Source organism: Lissotriton helveticus, chromosome 2_2, assembly GCF_964261635.1.
Source record: "Lissotriton helveticus chromosome 2_2, aLisHel1.1, whole genome shotgun sequence".
Taxonomy (NCBI): domain Eukaryota; kingdom Metazoa; phylum Chordata; class Amphibia; order Caudata; family Salamandridae; genus Lissotriton; species Lissotriton helveticus.
Window position 1 is genome coordinate 451,836,793 of NC_136060.1, and position 22,271 is coordinate 451,859,063.

The following is a 22,271-nucleotide window of genomic DNA, read 5'->3' on the forward strand; positions in this document are numbered from 1 at the left end:
TGTGTATTTGTGGTATTACCCTTCAGTATGTTGTCAAGGAAAATTGGGCTGCTTTGGAGGATGCTCACCTCTTGTGCCAAGCTATTCTCCAACTTGAAATATTATATTCCTTGAAAAATTTTCACGGAGAAGCAGATGAGCAGGTCAATTATCTCCAATTAAGCGAAAAGCGGTCGCAGCATGGACATGGGTTAAAAAATCAGATAGCAGTCAAGTACTCTAAACACTGAACCCTACAGTACTAGTATGGGGAAAGGGTAGGCCGAGATTTACCTCATCAGATTTTTAACTGTACAATCCAATCAATCAAGGGCATGGACAGTACAGATTATACAAACCCTTTGTCTATCTTGGAGCATTTGTCTCTGTTCTATTAGAAACTATACAGGCAGTCTCAAATAATCGATCAGGCTGGACTTGGTGAGCATATTCAGTGGTGTAGTTTCCTCCATCTCGGGGAAGATCAGGTAGGTGAGATACAAGCTGAGTTCGCCATGGGTGAGATCGATGCTGCTTTGGTGGCCTTCCCACAGGCAAGGCTGAAGGCAAGGATGCCATACCAATGGAATTTTAAGAGGCATTTAAAGATATAATAGCCACTGAATTTCAAAAGGTAATACAACATATTTACACAGATGGGGCAGTTCCTGAAACTTGAATACTACTAATATTGTGGTATTTTTAAGAAAGGTAAACCAGCAGAGGGCATGGGGCCTTACTGACCTATTTCTCTGATCAACGCGGACGTAAAATTGTTTGCTAAAATCCTGGCTATGCACCTTGTCCCCTTACTTCTGATCCTGGTGTCTCAACAGTAACACAGGTTTGTGCCAGGAAGGGATACCACAAGTCATACTAATACAGCGATTGCAGCGTTTCATGTAGCCGTGAAATTTAGCACCCATATCGGTATATTTATTTATTTATTTATTTATTTTTGAAATTTGTAGAGCGCACAAATACCCGAGGGTGTCTCGGCGCTAAGGACAACAGGCAGAAACAGTAGTGAGCAGATTATTGATTGAACAACCAGGTCTTTATCATCTTTCTGATAACTAGCAGAGACTGACAAGATCTAATCTCCACCGGGAGGGTGTTCCAGAGTTTTGCCACAGTGACAACAAAACGCCTATCGCCCCAAGAGACAGTTTTGGTGTGAGGTATTGTAAGATGAAATGCAGTGGAGGATCGTAGTGTCCTGTTGGGGATGTAGGTAATTAAGCGATTTATTAGAAACTTGGGACCTATCTTGAGGGATGCTTTATAGGCAACACATAATGCTTTGAATTGTATCCGATGTTTCACCGACAGCCAATTGTACCTCTTGATGACATGTGAGGTGGGCTTGAACTTAGGAGTTCCAGACAGCATTCTGGGTGCCGCGTACTGAACGGATTGCAGTTTTTTAATGACCATGCTCCGTGCATTGGCAAGCAGCCCATTGCAGTAGTCTATGGATGACATACCCAATGTACTGACCAATGTTTTTCACGCATTCAGTGGAAGAAATGGTAGAATCTTTTTAATCATTCAAAGTCTATAAAAAGATGCCGAAACCACAGAATTAGCATGGGGTGCAAAGGTCAGTCTGTCGTTAAATATGACGCCTAGATTCCTGACCTTGGTGACTGGGATCAGAGGGGAGCCTAGAGCAGGTGGCCACCAGATAGGAGATAACTTGCTAAAGATCATGACCTCTGTTTTGTCGGAGTTCAATCTGAGACAGTTTATAAGAAACTGAAAAGGTCTTTGACCATGTGGCATGGGACTGTATGTGGGCCAGAATAGAAGCCTTTGGCATTGGCAAAGGATTATCAAATTGGCCAAGGGACTATACAAGACCCCACATGCCACGGTGGCTTATGCAGGAAGAAATTCAAATCTCTTTCAGATGTGTGGAGGCACCCGACAGGGGTGCCCCCTCTTACTCCTCTTATATGCCCTGTATATTGAGCCATATGTAAAATTGCTCCACATGAATATGAATATGCATCCTTTGATATTTGGAGGCCAGCAACTTCAATTGACTGCATACATGCATGATGTTGCAGTGTTTGCCTCCATCTTATTAGTAGGACTTGGATAGATTGTTGAGAAAGCCTCTAGGTTTTTCAAGTTTCCTGGGTAAAATCTTAGCCTATCTAAAACACAGGTTTTTTTTTTAATTTTAAACCTGATTCTCCAACTCCAGGAGTAACAATGATGGCAGCATATCTCTGTGTCAAATTGTGCCTTGAGGTTAGGGATATTGTTAAACTGAACTACGAACCTTTGTTATCATCAGTCATCTCTGAGAGTAAGTCCTGGAATAAATTAACACTTACTATTATTGGACGATCTAATATCACCAAGAGAAACATTTTCCTACAATATCTCTATTTGTTTAGGTAATCCCTCTGAGAGTTCCAGATTCTTTTTTCAGGCATCTTGAAGACACCATTGGAAGTTTCATTTGGTGTCACAAGCACGTAAGACGAGCAATTCGTTTTGTGAAATTTCCTTGTAAGAAAGGGGGACTTTAACTCCCAGCTTTTAAGTTATATTTTTGGGGTGCTTTTTCTGGTCGTTTGCATAGTTTACTCATCCTGGCTGATCCAGATCCACAATCCTACGGCTATCAGCTACTTCTGGGGACCGAGCTTAGGCTTTTCCTCAATCGGATGGGGATCCCAATTACTACAAGAACGTACGTTTCAAAGTAATAAGGAATATCATTCGCATTTGGCACGAAATCTGTACCAAACATTAAATAGCATTTTTAAATAAAGGACTTGGGAACGACATGGGGTTCAGATGCTGGGCCAGCTGTATGATGTGAATGGCTTCTGCGCTTTTTTGGGATTAGAGGATACTTATGGGCTTCCTCGTCACTTTTTTTTAAGTACTTACAAGTGAGGTACTATCTTTTGTTGGAAAGCTAATACTCATTTTATATTGAAGGTAAACATTGATCAGTTTGGTAAAGTGCAAGAGTTAGCGAAACATGCCATTAGGGCCCGGGCCCCGGGATCCATGCCACGCCTAACCTGCACAGCCAGGGTAGCCCCATTGGCGACCGGCCAGAGTAGGAAGTACTTCCGGGTCACTGCCCGTGACGTATTTCTGGCCTGGGGCCCGGCGCGGGAAAGAGGGAGGATCAATGGCCTATTTAGGACTCTGAGCCACAAAGATGGCCCTCTCTTTTCTGCACCAGGTCCCAGGAGTGTGTGCTGCTTCATCAAACTGTCCTTCGAGGAGTATGGCGGACGTGCAGATTCGCAGTGAGGACGTGGGCTGTAGCAGGGCATTGCATTGGGAATTCGGGGCGGACAGGCCGTGCCAGTGCTAGCGTCCTTTCAGGCGGGTCCCCCTTGTGGACGGAGGTAAGGTTTCGGGGGCTTGGGCGGGCTTTGGGCAGTCTTTGTCGGTCAGCGTGTGTGGATTTACAGTAATTCTGGGTATTTAGAGTGCCATCGGCCCTCGGAGCTGCCCGGAGCTGCTCATGGCTTCTCTGCCAAGGTTCCCTCCAGCGAGAGGGGTCCGGTGCTACTAGAGCGTGTTGGGGCATGGCGGCGCTCATAGCGGGGTAGCGGGCACGTTTAAAGATCCTGCCCTATCGGGTGCGAGCACACCGGGCACCGCGGTTACCAGTGGTGAGGGCCCCTTATGTTATGTTATGTTATGTTATGTTATGTTATGTTAATTTTTATTTCTATAGCGCACGGCTACTCCAAAGGAGTGCCCCGGCGCTTTATCGAGGCGGCTCAGTATAAAAAACATAACAGCATAAACAAACACCAAACAGAGAGAAAAGAACAGCCAGAAAGGTTAAAGGTTAAAAAGCCAGGTCTTAAGGCTCTTCCTAAAAAGGAGCAAGTTGGAGGAGCGCCGCAAGGCCAGAGGCAAGGTGTTCCACAACTGAGGGGCCCTCAAACTAAAGGAGCGCCCCCCCCCCGTGCGTGCCTTCCTCACTCGAGGGACCACAGCCAAAAACAAAGATTCTGACCGCAACGATCTAGCCGGGCGGTAGAAAGCAAGCCTGCGCTGTAAGTACTTTGCTCCGGCGCCGAATAGCGCTTTATGCGCCAAGGTCAGTGCTTTGAACATAATCCGCTTCCGGATGGGCAGCCAGTGAAGCGACTGCACCAAACCGGAACCTTTATTTATCTCTGGGGTCTTGGTATCGGCGCGCCTTCGGGTACTGTGGCTCGACATCGTTTTAAGAGCGAGCGCCACAAGATTAGAGCGTGCGCAGCTTAGGGCTCCTCCGCGAGCAATTTCTGGGAGACAGTGTGAACACCATGCTAGTAAATAAGAAGAGAATCGGTGATTGCGATTCAACATCTTCAAAAGGAGCGGGATTAATGCAGAAGAGCACTCTCAGTGCACCGCCGCAAGCAATCTCTGGGGGCAGTGTAAACACTGTGGCATGAGATAGGAAGGGCGACAGGCAGTAGGCGTGTGTTGCAGATTAGTCTAGTTGAGCGCGAAAGGAGGGGTAGCGCACATTTTTCGGTGTGCACAGAACAGCGCGAGCAAGTTTCAGGGGACGCTATTGAGTGCAAAGTGAATTTTGTGTACGGTGCCATCACATCCGAGTTACGAAAGGGCGTCTGCAGACACAGGGGGGAGAATGCCATTAAAAGGGCACAGTAAAAAGCACAAGGGTGTGAAGCCAGACCTCACACAGCTCTTGAAGCTGGTATTGGCTAAACTGGGCCAAGATGAGAGTATTGAGGACGAGCAAGGGGATCAGGAGTTGGAACCTATTCCAGACAGGGGCCAGGCCCCAGAGCCGGTCCTAGACATGGAAGTGGTGAATCGCCTCGCAGATCCAAGGGCCCTCCCAGGGCAGCGTTCCCTTCCCTCGAGAAAAGGACAAGGACCCAGCCAGGCAAGGACAAAGGGAAGAGCCCCAAGGCCCCAGGCATAAAAAAAACAATAAGAAAGGACAGGGGAACACAGAACCGGAGCGGCCGTCAGGGCATCTAGCGGGTAAATGGTCGGGGATGTTCCTGTCCAGCCAATCCCATGCACTCTCTGGCGTGTCGAAGCATAAGGAACGCTGGTAGTAAATGATTTTCAACTTGGCCGGGAATAAAAGAGCGAATGTAAGGCCCGTCGCATGGACCCGAGCCTTGACTTCCTTGAAGGAAAAATGTTTGCCTTGGACCACTAGGGTATAGTCCGGGAAGATTGAAATCTTTGCCTTGTCTAACTGTAGTGGGCCATTGTCCCTTGCTGCTTGTAATACATGATCCTGTTCCCTGAAATTCAGGATCCTGGCCAATAGCACTCAAAAGTTCGCGCCAGGAATAGGTCGACGTGTGGGGACACGATGGGCCTGCTCAATGGTGACGAGCGCAGACAGACCCGTAGGGGCCATGCTGGTTTTTAGCCACTCCTCTATAAATAGCATTGGGTTAGGGCCCTCCGACCCCTCCGGGAGACCCACTATTCTGTGGTTTTAGCACCGGGCCCGTCCTTCTGCATCGTCCGCTCGGGCCTGTAAGGATTCGATTTGCCGGCACATATGTTGTCTCTGTTCATCGTGCTCTTTCACCTGTGGTACCATAGTGTCTTGCACTTTAGCAGCCAGTTTTCTGTGATAGTCCTTGAGCAGGTTAAGTTCCACCAATATTGTACCTAGTTGTTGCGCAATTGCAGATCTGGAGTCATGGATTTTCTGCAGTTTCATGTCCAGTTTATCAGTGGGGGGGTGCATGTGGCCCCTACTTCAGTCTGTCGGGAGCGCACAGATGAAGTTTCCGAAGGTGGTGAGCAGGATCCAGCTCTTCCAGACCTCGAAGCTGTTTTTGTCTTCCCTCGGCCCATGTATATGGGTGGTTGGACTGGTTATAAGTTATGGTGCAGCACTCCAGAGCGCCTCTCTAATTAAGTCACTGAGCCTATTGGATGTTGAATGAAGGTACAAGAGGATAGAGCTTAGGAGGGTGTCAGGTTAGTATTTGTAGGTTCTCACAGCCCCCTCCTCATTGGTCTCTGGGGGGAGGGAAAGAGCACAGTGTCCAAGCGCCTGTAGCCTCTCACAATTTATGGCATTGCTCCGTACCTCTCAGACATTAGGGCGAAGAAGGCAATAAATCTGTGGATATCGGAGCTGATAATCTTTTAGTTATCCTTGGTGGTGAGACCCTCCCATCCTCTCCCCCTCTGGTGTGCAATGCATGAGATAATTACAGTGATTTCTTCCCCAGGGGGCCCCAGACGCATGTGGTGGTCTTATCTGTGGTTCATGGGGGGGCCAGTCCACATCAGGGGAACCTCGGCATGACGAGGTGCCCCTTAGGTATTTTCTTCTTCTGGGCCACTACCAGTTGCCGAAGTGGAAGCAGCTGCCTGGTTCAACTGTCCCAGCAAGCCAGAATTGAAGGGAGGGGCCACATACGTGTCCTTGTTAAGAAGCAGGGCCTCAGGGGGGTGCAGGCAGGGAGTGGCAGCCATCAAAGGGTAAGTAGGAAAGTTCCCAGAGCCTCCCCTTGGGCCCGCACGTCCAAATGATCTGCGCCAGTTCAGAGAGGGGGCCGCCAGGGGAAGCCGATGCCCATTCACATACCTCTGCGCTCAAGAGGCCTTCACTGAGGACTGCAGGTGGCTCTTGGGCCGGACTAGTCGCCTGAGGAAGCAGCGGGGCTCGGCGCACAGAGGCTGCCCCTCCCACCACCCTCGGGACATTTGAAAAATGTTTGTGCCTCCCGCTCCGCGGGAGACGCTTCACTGAGGACTGCAGGGGACTCTTGGACCGGACTACTTGCCCCAGAAGCAGCGGGGCACGGCGCACAGAGGCTGCCCTTCCCTCCACCCTCGAGACATTTGAAAACTGTTTGCTCCTCCCGCTCTGGGGGAGACGCTTCACTGAGGACTGCAGGGGGCTCTTGGACCGGACTACTCGCCCCAGGAAGCAGCGGGGCTCGGCGCACAGAGGCTGCCCCTCCCTCCACCCTCGGGACATTTGAAAACTGTTTGCGCCTCCCGCTCTGCAGGAGATGATTCACTGAGGACTGCAGGGGCCCCTCCCTCCACCAACAGTACTATTTAATCAAACAGTATTTCCCGCTGCGTGGGACGCACGCGGGCGCGCCCCGGGCAAAGCCCGGGCCAAGGGCGGGCCCGTCAGGGCCAGAAAGGAACAGGGCAGGGCCACCTCCCTTAGTTTGAGTTTGTTTGAGAATCTTGGCCGTGAGTGACTTGGTATATATATTAAATCCTTCTTTTGTATCACATGCTCCCCTTAGGTAATGGTAATAACTCTTGAGTGTTACCCTTGGTGTTTACATTGCGTGATCTCTGATATTAGTTTAAAGAACGATGGAGAAATGAAAGAGCACTGTGGGTACTTTAGATGCTTTCCTGATTTGAGCTGAATCTCTGCTCACACATGAGATCCAACTAACTGAGCGAAGGCTCTCACTTGATCCGATAATGTTTCCATTATCTAGGGAGGACGAAACTATCAGATCATTAACCCCGAGGATCAACATCCGACAAAAAAACACTACCCCCCCTTTGTCCCTCAGCTTCAACCCCCTACGACTTATAAAAGGGAGATTGACCATCCTTCTCCAGTAGGGTTAGGGCAACAAACACGGAAACAAACCAAACTGAAGAAAGGGCGTGTAATAAGCTCAAAACAGTTGGGACCTAAGGGGGGTAAGGAGGTAAGGAAAAAGGAGCATTGTGGTTCAAACTCTATAGGAATGCATTCAGTGGTAACACAAACAGAGGTAACTCATTGCCATCATGAATTGCACCAAGATGCACCCACTTCAAATACTTACGGTATCCCGCAAAGTCCTATCTTTTCCAATGTCCCTATTGAAAATCTTATCAGAGGACTCTTAGAAGAACACACCAAGGCCATGATGATCCAAATAAGTACACTTATCACGGAAAGTTTCGACAGCGTAGAGAGGAAGATCGACCTACTAAAAGAGGAACTAGAGACATATAGAACTTCTCTAGAGAATCCAAACCCCACTTACTCCAGTAGGGATTGCGCCTCCATGCAAAAAGAAGGCCCTAGGCAGACTTCCCAGGAGATCATGCCAGGTCCCTCAAGGGAACCCGGATTAGAAATTCCAGTATGAATCACTGGACCCTAAGTTAACAGCCACCTCTAGGGTGGAGCAGAAAAGTAGACAAGGGCAGCTTAATACGAAAAATCAATTTAATTCTACAACCCAACCTAATACAGGTAATTTAGAACTACCACCAGCATCTTGTCCATATGTCCTAATTCTAATGGGGGTCCCAATACTAAAACAGGGACAGATTGAATCCTCGAAATCTCTCCGCAATAAAGTTGTAGATTGGCTGATAAAAAATAAGCGCTTTAACCCTGACCATATAAATGAAATATTTATGGTTCGTAGGGTGGGTTGGCTTGGTACCTCATCTTAATCTATTCAGGGCGATTGTATCGTTGTAAACTTTAGGTCTCCACGAATGGTTTGTTCTCTTCTAAATTATAAAGAGGTCCCTCCTTCTCTTCACCCAAGTATCCTGGCTCTCCCTTTGGGTTTCTTTTATAAACCCCCTTTAAGTCCCAGAGGAGAAGGGAACGGTTCTGTTATAACTTCTAACACACAGCTTTCCAAACTGTGTGGCACGACACGTTACTGTGTCGCGCCCCATGCATAGGTGTGTCGCACTATCAGATTAATGAGGGCAGATTTATGAGGAGAATGAGCGTTTCTGGGATATTTGCACTGCAGACAGCCTCCCACATTCCTAGTCACCAACAGACACCACTCTGCCCCCTCGCCACTGCGTGTTCGTAATGGGATTCATTTGACAGATAAGGGAATCATTAACATGCTCACCTCCCGAGCAGAGATTGCACAGACCTAATCGCAACTCAAGCCCATTGGCTGTGCTGGTGAGCCGGAGTGGAATGTGTGTCTGTCAGACAAGAGGCCTCTTCTGCAGCCCTGATCTGAGCCCCAGCTGAGCTATTCAGCCGGGCTCATTTGAATAATTGCCGGGTGCTCACAATCACGCTGTGCTTGGCAGAGCAGGGTCCGGCCAGGCCCTGTGCTGTCAATCACAGTCACACTATCCTGCGCATTTGTGCCAACAAGTGTCACATGACAGAAATTTTCGAGGGAGTAGTCAAAAAGAGCATGATACGAGTCACAACTTTTATGGTGAACCTGATGAGGCAGTGAACGTTGTATTGATAGTGTAAATGTTATGGATGGATGAGTGAACAAGGGTATATGGATGGTGGATGAATGAATAGATGGATGGATGAGTGAAAGCATGGATGGCTGGGTGAAAGGGGGTGGATGATTGGATAAAAGGGCGGATGATGGGTGGATAAGTGAAAGATTGGATGGATGAATGAAAGGGAGGGAGGGTGGATGAAAGGGTGGATGATGGATGAGTGAAAGGGTGGATGGAATGAAAGGGTGGATGGAATAAAGGAGTGAAAGGGTTAAAGAACAGATGAACGAAATAGTGGATAAAGAGATGGATGAGTGAAAGGATGAATGGATTGGTTTGGAGATGGATGATAGGTTTGGATATGAAGGGTGGACAGACGGAATGGTGAAAACTGAATGATGGATGAAAGACTGAGCAGACGACACAATGTAAAGGTTAAATGGCGGCCATCAGCAGGTAAATGGTAGGATGAAAGAATGAATGGGTAGATCTATGGAAGAGACGAGCTATCTTCTGGGTAGGGTCATGATGATTTGCTTAATTTACATTGTGCCATAAGAGCTTTGGGTCGAAGTGGGGGTATTTTCAGTGGGTGAGTGTGTGGGTGGATGAGTGAGCAAGGGTGGATGTATAGATGGATGGATGAGTAAAAGCATGGATTGCTGGGTGAAAGAGGGTGGATGATTGGATAAAAGGGCGGATGATGGGTAGATAAGTGAAAGATTGGATGGATGAATGAAAGGGATGGAGGATGAATGAGTGAGAGGAGGGATTGAGTGAAAGGTTGATGTAATGAAAGGGCGGATGGAATAAAGGAGTGAAAGGGTTGATGAACAGATGAGCGAAAGGATTGATGAATGAGCGAAAGGGTGGATAAAGAGATGGATGAGTGAAAGGAGAAATGGATAGGTTTTGAGTTTGTATATGAAGGGTGGACAGACGAAATGGAGAAAAACGGAATGATGGATGAAAGACAGAATAGACGACAGAATGTAAAGATTAAATGGTGGACATCAGCAGGTAAATGGTAGGATGAAAGGATGAATGGATAGATCTGTGGAAGAGACAAGAGATATCTTCTGAGGAGGGTCATGATGATTTGCTTCATTTGCTTGGTGCCATAAGAGTTTTGGTGCGACGTGGGGATATTTTCAGTTTCTTCCTACTCATGTGCTGAAAAATAAATGGTTTTGTGCCAAACAACAGCAATCTATCTTGATTGAATGCCATTGAAACAAGCATTGACAAACTCAGTACACTCGGCCTTGGCAAGCGCCTTGGGTGGTTCGGGTTCGCTCGCTCGCGTTACCGTGTCCCGAAATTTTATTTTCCAGAATGGCGTGTCCCCAACATGAAAAGTTTGGAAAGCTGTGTTCTAACAGGTTCAAGCAGCTATCCTCCTTAGTGGAAATAGACTGACAACTAACTCATGTTCCTGGGTCCTTTCCCTGCTTGAATGAGGCACACAGCGGGCTTCATCTCCTTAACCCCTTTTCCAAATCTTCTGTGGTATTAGACAGGGTGGTAAGTTCCATGCCTACAATTTTTGAACCTACCCGGTTTCCATCTGAACAGGAGCAGACTTCCCCGCTAGCCATACTTCCCAATGAACCTTCCTCTCACAGTCTTTCTTCAACTAATAGTCCTGCTCTTAGCCTGGGTACTCAACCTGATAGAAATCCAGTGAACGAAATCAGAAACCTCGTTAAAGCTCCCTCTTTAGATGCACTCGCTATGAGAGGGGTTCCACTCAAGATTATCTATTAGAACATTGCTGGCCTTTACCCAAAGGATAACCAAGGCAAGTGGCTTATCTTCGCCCGGACCTATGGCATTATTTGTCTACAAGAGACATGGGCTGTTTTACCCATCTATTTAGATGGTTATAAAACCTATTTCTCCCCTGCAACACCATCTCCATCGGGACGCGCAAAAGGAGGCCTAGCGGTGTATATTACCAACTTAATTCAAGTGCGGGAAATTACTGTCCTAAAACTCGAGGTTAACTATCAGATAATCCTACTCGATTTAAACAAACTGGATCTCTTTGTGTTAGTTAACTTTTACAATAATTTACCTCTGCTTCAGTTGATTGTTACTTTGAAGGACATCCGCACTTTTCTGTTAGATTTTAATAGCAAACACCTAGGGAAAAACCCTATCATTATCTGGGGAGGCGATTTTAATTTGTCACTTTGCTCACATAACGACAATATTACATGTGGCCTTTTAGACGAGAATGACATTAGCATTACTCACTTTACTCATTCTCAAAGTGGGACCTGCTTGAATGAGAAAATGTTGAGCCTCCAACTAATTTTGGCAAACAAATTGGTATCACCCATAGTTCCTTTGACTTCAACTTTTAATGGTAGAGGTGCCTCTAGTTGTATTGACTTTATTCTCTTAACAGGTACGGCATCCTCTGTCATCTCTAATTTTACCACCCACGACTGTGTATTTAGTGACCACTTTCAATCTGAGTCACTCTTTCCCTCCCGCTGACAGGAGGACAGAATAAGCAGACAAACCTTTACGGAGAGGAAAATTTGTTTTTGGTTCGATTAAATGGCTACACCCTAAAGTGGGCTAAGGTCGACCCGAAAAGGTCACAAAAAAGTTGTCAAGAATACCATGATTGAAATCGGCACCTGCTTGGCAGACTCCTTGTCCTCACAGGAGATCATTGACAACTTTTTGTTAGTGACCAATTCCGTACAAGAAGCTTTAAACATCAAATCTAAAGGGGCAAGAAATAACAAGGTCGGCTGGTTTAATTCCACCTGTACCACAGCGTACTCTAACCTGAAAAAAAACCTTAACGCACCCCTCAGAGACAGGAAAGAGATCGCCCTACTCAGTAAAATCTATACTAAAGCCATACGATCAAGAAAACTAGAAATGAAAGAGGATCTTGGGGCAGAATTACATAAAAGCTGTCGATTGAATGACCGTGCTGTGTTTTGGGAGGTGATAAATTCTCCATTTTTGTCTGGTCCCAGAGATTCTAATAAAATAGATGTTACAATAGACGAACCATCTTGGATTGCCCATTTTTCCAAAATATTTGGGGCAATAGCTAATTTGCCTCCAGATCACGGCCACACAGGGACAAATACCAATAGTACTAGCCCCTCTTCTTTTCCACTTGCTTTGGATTTCACTTTAGTTGAAGTCGAGCAAGCTTTGAGTGCTAGCAAAGGGGGAAAGGCTCCGGGCCCCGATGGGGTTCCGGTTGACTTCTATAAATTTAAAACAGATCTCTGGGCCCCAATTTTACTCAGGGTATTAGACGCAACCTGCAAAATTGGATTGTTGGACTCATGGTCAGAATCCATCTTGATTCCAGTTTTTAAAAAGGGCGATTAACTTAGTCCAACATGTTATTGTCCTATTTCACTACTGGACTCTTTTGGAAAAGCCGTGGGGCGCATTATTTTAGAACGCCTACAGTCCTGGACCGAAGACAATAACATCATATCTGACATTCAGTATGGATTTAGGGAAGGCCTGGGCACCATCAAGCAGGTTTTAAATCTGTCTTTACTTAAGGGTAAATATGTGGACGCAAAAGGCGGGAGTCTTCACTTGGCATACGTAGATCTCACTGCGGCATTCGGCTGTGTGTGTCATTCTAAGTTATGGGCTAATTTAACAGAAATGGGAGTTAACCCATTGTTAATTAATTTTCTGCGCGAAACGTACTCCAACGCCACAGCCAGAGTGAGATTTGGCTTGGGGGGTGAGTTGACAGCACCTTTTAGGGTTGAGCGGGGAGTCAGACAGGGCTGTGTCTTGGCCCCCTTCCTTTTCACCTTGTACACAAATGGCCTAGAAGAAGCCATGTTGGAGGGGACCCAAGACCTTCCCTTAATTCAACATCGTCCTATCCCTGCTCTCCTCTATGCGGATGATGCGGTAATTATTGCCTGCACCCCCCCTTGAACTTCAGCGTTCACTGACCCGATATAACCTATTCATGTCAAATCTACATTTAAAAATAAACATTAAAAAAAAACTTATATTATGTATTGTGGCCCAAAACAAAGAAAATGGAGAGCAATTTATATAAATAACATCAGCGTAGAGTACACACCTACCTACCCATATCTTAGAGTCCTAATCGATGAAAAGGGCACATGGAGGAAAGCTATTGAGGCAAGAAAACTGCAGTTCATAAAATCAACCATGGCCCTAGGAAAATTCACACACAGATTGGAAAAAAGAGCGCCTGAGGAGTTAATTTGCATTTACCAAGCCAAATGCATTAGCACTGCTATCTATGGGGCCGGGATGTAGGGTCACGTTCAGGCAGAAGCCCTTCAAAAAGTGGAAGCAGCTTTTTGAGGTTCCTTCTTGCTGTTCCCCAGGGAACATCAACATTTAGTGGCTATTTAGAGTTAGGCCTGTCCTACATCACTGACATTATAAAGATTCAGCCTATTCTCTTAGGGCACCACCTCTGGACCTCAAATAAGCTGTTTTTTACCCAAAACATCCTGAAGGATTGTCTTCTGCATGAAAAGTTAACAAGATAAGTTGGCTCGGATACGTTAAAAAGTTCCTTTATTATTTGGGCGTAGAGAATCTCTATCTTAATCCGCTAGAACTGGAATTTATCTATAGGAAAAAGTTGAAAAATGAATGCTTAATCCATTTAACTGAAGCCAATAAAACCTCGGTACAGCATGCTTTAATGATCCAAACTTCCATGCTGATTCAGCCATACTTAACATGGAACCTAAACTACGATAGATATTTGTTGACCCGGTTTAGACTTAACACCTTTCATCTTGTTACGTTTGCCACCGTTAATGACTGGTTAGAGCCGCTTTGTCAATGTCCATGTGACAGCATCTCTCTTTTGCATTTGACTCTTTTTTGTAAATTTTATTTAGAACCGAGAAAGAGATATCTTGTTCCAATTTTAAAAAGTTTCGGGCTACGCCAATGTCGTGCAGCTTTCCTGGTTCTGCAACTACTTGAGTCTGATTTCTTAGCATTAAACATAGCTAGGTTTTTAAAAGTTGGTATTCGCCATAGAATTAACCTATAGTGGAAGTTTGGCGCTTTTAATCTCTTGCTGTGTATTTTAAATTGAATTGAATTTTAAGAATTAATTTACTGTTTCTTTTAATTGATAAATGTACTAATATGTTATGTATGTACTTTTATGGTCTTCTATAAATTTAAACCGAATTAAGTAAACAACAACGGAGAGGCCTGTCTCCTCGTGGGGGGGGGGGGGGTGTCCCATGTCTCCAGCCACCCCAGTCTCCAGGCCGGTATCCGCTGCACTACAGCCCGGAAGCCATTAGGGCTGCAACCCGGAGAGGGAGAGAGATGACCCCACAATCGCCCCTTGGGTCTGCCTCATCCGACGAAATGAGGCCTCAGAAATTAATCCGATCTATCTGGCTCTTGATGATGTCCATCAGCTGCGCCAGTCCATGTCAGGCCTCCGTGGAGCTCTCTGGCACCAGACAACATTTGGGTGCAGCCAGGCCAAAATCTGTGGTCTCGCATGTGGGTGCACGCCGCCACTGAGCGCACCAGTCTGGCACAGGCCTCAGGAAAGCCCGCTGCTTCGATGCTCGCTCAACAGGCGCAGGCCTGCTACGCCACAGGGATCTTCTGAGGTCCCGAACCTGGCCAGCACTTCTCAGCAACTTCCCTGCAGGTCTGTTTTGTAGCCTCTCGTGTCAGGCTATATTCAGTGACCAGGCCAGCATCTGGAAAAGGGTGAGTTTGTAAATAATTGCTCGGATTAGGCACCCTGGGCCCAGAGCACGTCGCTTATGTGACCACCATCTTGGGCTGCTAGCCACGCTCCGTGTGTTCTGGTATATACTGAAGCAAAAACTGTACACCAAGTGATGCAGTCTACCACAGGGGAAACCATTGCATTGGCAAGTAAATTGTTGCTAGTAACTTCATCTTGTGTGTAGTTGTGAAGAAGCCATGTTGTAGTGTTTTCTGCACAGGAAGGTAACCCAAGAACAGAACACCTCTATCCTATATGTTTCTTGGGCCTCAACCATGAAGGTAGCGAGGACAAGTTGTAATAGTTTTTGAGTAATTATTATTTGGCAGAGGACCTTCTGCTCCAGACATAATTGTATATGAATTTCAGAGAGGGTAACACAAATGGGAAAAAAACCTTTAAGAATTTCAAGCTTCAACAACCTACAACCAATAGTAGGGTTTACCTACTCAGTTGAGGAGGATAGTTCCTACCACCATGGACGTCTCCAGTTCAGAGGTAAGTAGCTGTCTCTGAATGTGCACAAGAGAAGTAATAAGGTGATCGAATAAATAAGAACCCAAACTACCAACAGTGGCAGTGCCATGTCATGCAGTTTCCGCTTTTCAGTAGGAACAGTTAGTTTGTTGGACAGCACAAATGTTGGGATGGTGCCAGACTGATTCCATACTCCCCTCAGGTTATAATGGCTTGTAGACCAGTCAGCTCACAGTGCCACCATAAGTACCCCTAAACCTAGTAAGGTAACAAATGGTTTGGGCGTCCTCAGAACACGACAACCCTGATCCCACCCCAGGAATCATAGTAACACATCTAGAACCCTTTCGCTCAGTCACTCATGCTCAAGAGATATACACAAAATACACAGAGGGCCATTTTAAATATTTATTGAACAATTGAGATTGTTGTATAAAATATATTATTTTTTTATTATGGGTGTCTTATATAGCGCACGGCTACTCCAAAGGAGTGTCCCGGCGCTTTCTGACCCATGGCTGAAAAAAAAGAGGAAGAAAGATGAAGAGACAGGGGAAATACAGATTATTGATTATAGAGCCATGTTTTCAGGGCTTTTCTAAAGGCCAGCAAATTAGAAATGCGGCGCAGTTCGACGGGAAGTGAGTTCCACAGTTTAGGGGCAAGATGTTTAAAAGAACGGCCACCTATCCTGACTTTACTAATGGGTGGAACAGTTGCCAGGCCAAGAAATTCAGATCTAAGAGATCGAGTAGGCTTATAGAAAAAAAACCGTTTCTGAATGTAGTGGGCACCTACCGAGTGGAGTGCCTTATGGGCCAATGTAAGGGCCTTAAATGTAATCCGCTTCCTAACAGGAAGCCAATGAAGGGAAAGAAGCAACTCCGATGCCCTAGCATGGCGGGGAAGGCCAAAAATGGCCCTTGCTGCGGAATTCTGGACTACCTGAAGTTTGTGCAGGAGGAAGTCTGGCAGACCAAGGTAGAGGACAATGGAGTAGTCGAGCCTGGAACAGATTAAGGCCTGTACCGTCAACTTCCTGTGGACCAAAGGAAGCAGAGGGAGGAATTTGCGCAACATTTTTAAAAGACCAAAGCATGTACTGGTGAGACCTGTGATTTGGGATTTAAGTGAAAGGGTGTTGTCAATTTTAATCCCAAGGTTTTTAGCCACCGTGGAGGAAGAAGAAGGTGGTGACATACTCACCGGCCACCATTCCTGCCAAGGCGGATCAACCTGACAGCCAAAGAAAAGCACCTCCGATTTGTCGGGGTTGCACTTGAGGCTGCTTCACTGAAACCAGTCGAAGACAGCCCCAAGGCAGCCACGGATGCTCTCCCCATCGAACTCGGCACCCTTTTTACAGGTGAAGAGAAGCTGGGTGTCGTCAGCGTATGATATGATCTGGGCACCCATAGAATCCGCCAATACCGCCAATGGAGTCATAAAGATGTTAAAAAGGGTCGGGCTAAGCACCGACCCTTGCGGAACTCCGACATCCATCTGTGGCATCTCGGCAGAGTACGGGGGGGCCCAGACCACTTGTCGACGACCCGCTAGATAAGATCTCAACCAGCTCAGCACCGTCCCTCTGAGACCGATCTCGTAAAGTCTCCCCAAGAGGGCCTCATGAGGAACGGTGTCGAAGGCCGCCGACAGGTCCAACATCACCAGCATGGCTCTTCCACCTGAGTCAAGAGCTTCCTTGATGGCTTCATTTACTTCCAATAGAGCGGTCTCAGTGCTCAAATTGGAGCGGAAGCCTGACTGGGTGGGGTGGAGTAAGCCGTGATCTTCCAAAAAAGAGGAGAGCACAGAGTGGACGTGCTTCTCGACGATCTTAGCCAAACTAGGCAAGAGGGATATTGGTCTGTAGTTTGCATATTTCTCCGGGTCAAGGCTGGGTTTTTTCAGGAGTGGAACAACCATTGCCTTCTTCCATGCCTGCGGAACAGTGCCACTTGTCAAGGATAGGTTAAGAACAGGATTTATTAGCATATTCAGGATCTTGGCGTTACTAGCTAAAAAGGTCGCCGGACAGGGGTCCAGTGGAGAGCCTGATTTGATTCTAAGTAGGAGATCCAGAGAGATAGACTCCGATAGAACCGGAAACTCCGATAGAACGGGGCTGGAATCAAGTGGAAAGGGCGATGGGATGTAATCAGCAAAAGATAAGCTGAGAGCAGAAGGCGGAAAAGATTTTTGAATCAATTTTATTTTGTCAGTGAAAAAGATTGCCAGCTCATTCACCCAAGGTTCAGAGAACTTGTGCTGAACTGCAATGGATTTGGGAGAGACAAACTCCTTAACGATAGAGAAGATTTCTTTACAGGAGTTTGATGCTGACTCAATTCTGTTGGCAAAATAGTTCTTTTTGGCCTCAAGAATATCAGCGTGATAGGACTTGATAGATAATTTGTAGGCGGACTTGGCTTCCGCGTCGTATTGTTTCCGCCAGAGTCTTTCGGCTAACTTACAGTTACGCCGAGTCAGAGCAAGAGACTCTGAGAACCAAGGCGCCGAGCTACGCTTGGTGGATGGACAAGGTGTAGAGAATGGAGCAAGATCATCCAGCCTCTCAGTCAGCCATTTCTGAAACACATCAAGGTCCCTCTCTAAGTGACCCGATAGAATGCAGGGATATTCCTGATATGCTTGAGCAAGGCTTTCAGGAGTGATTTTATGATAAGGCCTCCTGGGGTGCCTGAGATGGTTAGAGTGTGAACAGGATGATTTACTTCTGCCCTGAATTAGAAAACTGATCAAAGAGTGGTCAGACCAAAGAACAGGGATGGAACAGGTCTTGATAAGGGGAATGGTGGAAAACACTTGATCCAAAGTGTGACCCTTGTCATGAGTCGAACTCGAGATATAAGGAAATAAACCTAGAGGGGCGGTGATGTCATTGATCTTGATAGCATCACTGTCTGACTCGACATCCATATGAATGTTAAAATCCCCTAATACGATACAATGTTCAACCTTCAGGCAGAGAGTGGTGACAGCTGATTGAAGTTCATCAAAGAAAGAACCCCGCAGACTAGGAGGTCTATAGATCAGGAGCCCAGAGAACGATTGGTGAGGGGACAAAGAGATGGAAAAGGCGAGGGATTCGCAGCCAGAAATAGGCAGGGATGGAAGAACTGCACAAGCGGCAGATCTTAGAACTGCAAGTGCAACTCCACCACCCCTACCCTGTGACCTATCCTGTCTATGAAGTATATAGTCGGAAGGAATGGCTGTCGAGATATCTGGGTTAGAAGACTCATTGAGCCAAGTTTCCGTGAGCATAAGACATAGTGGTTTTTCGGATGTCAACAGCTCAAAGATGTCTAAGGCGTGCCTATGCAAAGAGCGAGTGTTAAGTAATAGACACTTGAAGTTGGTAATGGGAAATATTTGGTGCCCCTCGGAGACCCGGTATATATTAGGGGTCCACCCACAGCCAGGACAGCGGCATTTACCATTGTATCGGCCCGGAAACACATGCCGACAGGTGTCAGTATTAGTCTTAATAGATAATAAATCTACTGTGGTGTATATAAGCCTAGAGCCAGCGCCCCCCGCCGCACCGTCCGCATCCGAGACGCTGACGGGCGCAGACGGGCAGGACTCTGGCACGACTCCGGCCCAGGTCCGGCGTGTCCGCAGTACGCGTCCGCTGCACGGAGACATCCCTATCCGTTTATAAAGCGCTGCTAGAGCGCGTCACCAGCCCGACCCACACCCAATATGGCGGCCAAAAAACGAAGGACACAGCCCTCGGCGTCAACACTCAGCCGAGAGCTGGAGTAAGGCAAAGGGAGGGGGGGAATAAGCACAGAGCGCCAAGGGGCGCTAGGAAGTCCCACACACTTAGTAAAATCAAGTCTGTCGAACGAACAGCAGAAGTCTTTTAAAATGGTGCAAAATAGCAAAGAACAGAGGGAGACCTTCCGGCTTCCGCCTCAGGAGGGAAAAGCAGCTTAGTCAGAGAATCACACGCTAGATCCTGCGAGTCCCTTTTAAAGCGCTGCTAGAGCGCGTCACCAGCCCGACCCACACCCAATATGGCGGCCAAAAAACGAAGGACACAGCCCTCGGCGTCAACACTCAGCCGAGAGCTGGAGTAAGGCAAAGGGAGAGGGGGAATAAGCACAGAGCGCCAAGGGGCGCTAGGAAGTCCCACACACTTAGTAAAATCAAGTCTGTCGAACAAACAGCAGAAGTCTTTTAAAATGGTGCAAAATAGCAAAGAACAGAGGGAGACCTCCCGGCTTCCGCCTCAGGAGGGAAAAGCAGCTTAGTCAGAGAATATCTGCTGCAAAGATTAATAGACCGAAGCAGATAAACATGATTAGCAATATAAGGACAGTGAAATGGATGAATAATTTCACCATTGTGCTAAAACGGTGTATATATGCTGGCATATAAATACTGGTTATAAGGTACCCCTACTATGCTTTCTCTAATCTCGTTGTCTAGGGTGTGTGTATTCTGCCAAAAAAACCCTATTGGATGATCTAATTCCCCCCATTACCTAAAAGCAAGGTATGTAGGTTCCTTTCTTGGTCACAAGTTAGACATCCTTCCTCGTAGAAGGAGGGAAGAGGAACCAGCTGGGCTGAAACTTCGACACAGCTGTGACCTCGTAATGACAGAGTGCTCCTCTAATTTGAACACGAAAATACCTGTGTATTTATAGCAACAGTGATCATCCCTTCACGTCCACACTCTAGCTGAGCTGACATTGTTTATTGTCTTTTTTTATTGCAATGTCGCCTCATGGATAAAAATAAATAATAACATTTGCACAGTGTTTGTAAAGGCTTCATTTATTTATCAAGTTTTATATAGCGCAAACTTGACCCGAAGTTATCAGAAAGCTTTACATAGTTGACAAAGTAGGAGTTCCATTAGTTACGTATGTAGTAAATACAATATGGAGTAAGCACAATTACATAACAACAGTATACACAAGAAGTATGAAAGTGGTGAGCCGTTAAAGGGTTGTCATGAGTGACGTGTGGAAATAGCCGAACTTTTGTCTACCTGACTACCTCCCATTTTGCACCGATTACAATTAGAGGACTCGATGCAGGAACACCTCTCCGACTCGATGCAGGAACACCTCTCCGGAATCCTCCTGCGCAGGCAACCGTTTATTTACAATAACTGGCTTAAAGGCAAATCGAGTGTAGCGCTGCTTGCAAAATTTACTCAAAATTCGCTTAAAGGCAAGTCGAGTGTGGAGCTGCTTGCAAAATTCAGTCAAAATTCGCTTTGTGCACATTTGCAATCTCACTTTTCCACCATCTCTTAGATTCAAAGACGCGTAAGCGGTTTTTGGAAACGTACAGAAATTCACACAATGACACAAACAAATAGGAAAGTGCGGTACTGGGGACGTCCTGACGGCAGGGTGTGCTCTGCTATTTATAAACGAATGCGAGGTCTCACCTAAATATTTTAACTACAGCTCCCTTGCTTGACATTTTTCTCTCTTTTTTTGTTTTTTCAGGTCATGCAAATGCATGTTCCTGAGTCAAAAACCGCTGTAGGCACATTATAGCCTTAATCTAGCATTAAAACACTAAATAGTCCTGCACTTTTGGTTATTTACACAAACTATAGAGATACGTGAGTAAGGTGGGGAAGTTGTGCCCCTGTCCTGAAGAAGGAGCATATGCTCCGAAACATGTCGACGCACACCTGAGGTACTGTCCATAGTCACGACAGATTATTACCTCGCACTGCACTTCTTTTAACAGTACCAGGTTGTGAATAAAGTTTTTTCTATACACCCACGAGCCAGGTACTTTTTAAACCTTCACTATATCCCACCACTCACATTAAAATACCCCAACCACTTCCACCACATACACCACACATAGTCTATACTTTCAGTGCTCCCGCGTAGTCGTAGGTCGCAGCACGCCGCATCCTGTTAGAGGGGTGCGAAGACCCCTATGATGAAGCATGACACCAAGGGGCCTGTTGGTGTGTGAGGGGTATTTTACAAAACACCAAGTGTTCCCACACCTGTGGTAGACACTTTCCCTTTCCACTGTGAGTAGGATTCCTTTTGTTTATGTAACTGTGCCCGTGGAGTAAGAATCCTACCTCTATACTCTACCTCCCTCCTGATGTTTTTTTGTATAATCAGGAAAAAACAGAGTACCTCTGACACCATGAATAAAGTATAAGATGCGTTACAATGATTCTTTTAATGAACCATTGACTCCTTTTATTTATGGATGCATTTTTCATTATTTCACTGTCAAAAAAGAGGTTCCCATCCCATTACACATTTGTAACATACACCTCTCTTTGTTTTTTTGTGTGGATATAAACATACTTTTGACACAGCTAGTGTAGACAAAAACACATTTACAATATTTACATCACTCTCATGTAAAACCTTAAGACATTCCTACATACATAGACAACAGTGATCCTATTTGCAGGGATTTTTACACAAATTAGTCCTACTCTTTTACAATTGTGACTGGGACTGTCATCTCTATTTGCCCTCAGTTGACAGTACTAAACAGGTCTGAGATATCTGCTTTCAGGCACTATATTTTGACAGGAACAAAACATTGGAAATATCCAAGTTTGTTTTGTATTTTTTACAGACAATGTTGTTCATTAGAGCTGAACTATGTGAGTTTTGTAGCATAAAAGCACATGTGTGACACTGTTTAAATGTTGATAGTGTATGACTATGCGGTAGGAGTGATTTGGTTTAGTTAGCGGAAGCTAGGATTTTTCATGAATGACACGCAGGGTTCAACAACTCCCTGCTACTCCAGCTATGAGAGAATCCCTATAACAGGAACTTTTGCTTCACGCTTAATTGAATTTTATGGTTGCACAGCATTTA